Source organism: Etheostoma spectabile, chromosome 17 (genome assembly GCF_008692095.1).
Source record: "Etheostoma spectabile isolate EspeVRDwgs_2016 chromosome 17, UIUC_Espe_1.0, whole genome shotgun sequence".
NCBI classification, from domain to species: domain Eukaryota; kingdom Metazoa; phylum Chordata; class Actinopteri; order Perciformes; family Percidae; genus Etheostoma; species Etheostoma spectabile.
Genome location: NC_045749.1, coordinates 23261717 through 23262606, shown reverse-complemented (window position 1 = coordinate 23262606; position 890 = coordinate 23261717). Strand labels below are relative to the sequence as shown.

Genomic DNA, 890 nt, shown 5'->3' with positions numbered 1-890 from the left:
GAGACTCTGGAACAAGTTACCCCCTATTACCATTACAGATGTTGCTCTTTTTAGGTCCAAACTCAAAACATATCTGTTTAGTCTGGCTTTAATACGTAGCAGTGGTGTGACAATTTCATTCTTTTTTTATGTAACCTTTTTTGATTTTACTGTTTTTTATATTCTGTTTTCACTCTTTCTATTGTATGATGTGATTTTATTCATTCTGTTAAGCACTTTGACTACCTGCTGGTGGCTGTAAAGTGCTATATAAATACATTTTGATTGATTGATTGACTGATTTATTGATTGGGAAAATCAAAGTCTCTGCCATTTAATGAGGAAACAGAAATCCCAGAAAGTATGATCTGGAAATTACATCGATTGGAGGGGCATATTAAATGTTTTTGTGAATGTCTGTGTGTCTGGGTAAACACAGACAAATCATGGACAAATGTCTCAACTTTACCAAGAGTTGTTTCTTCTCATAATGTTAACTATATTTAATTTAAATCTGGACTCAAAAGATTTCTGTTTAGATTTGTTGCTTTAATGGTTACATAACTTTTTCTACTTTTTTTAGTTTTAATCTGTAACTACTGTGATGGCCGCACTAGCAGCCACACATGGCAACAACTCACGTTCCGGGGAAGTTGCCGCTGGGGGTTGTTGGCGGAAAGACAAAAGGACCTCCAATTGATTGGAAGCTGTTTAAATGGGGGAAAGGATAATTGGATTGCACCATGTTTCCCCATATCATGGGGGTGGCAGAGGATTTTATTTTTGAGTTGTTCTTTTCTTTGTTAGTTATATTTATAGTTGGTTATGATTATTTGGTCAATGTATCCTTCGTTTATATTAGGTAGTATTGGGTTAAGATAAGTTGTAGTTATTGTGGTTTGGTTATTTAT

The 890-nt window shown here is 34.6% G+C and overlaps 1 long non-coding RNA gene across 1 annotated transcript in view; it reads right to left on the bottom strand.

Moving 5' to 3' along the window:
• Window positions 1-890, bottom strand: part of LOC116705681 (uncharacterized) — a 19480-nt gene that overhangs the window by 11060 nt on the left and 7530 nt on the right. The window contains exon 3 of the long non-coding RNA XR_004335992.1: window positions 606-615. This is a non-coding gene — a long non-coding RNA (uncharacterized LOC116705681). The remainder of the gene's footprint in view (window positions 1-605; window positions 616-890) is intronic.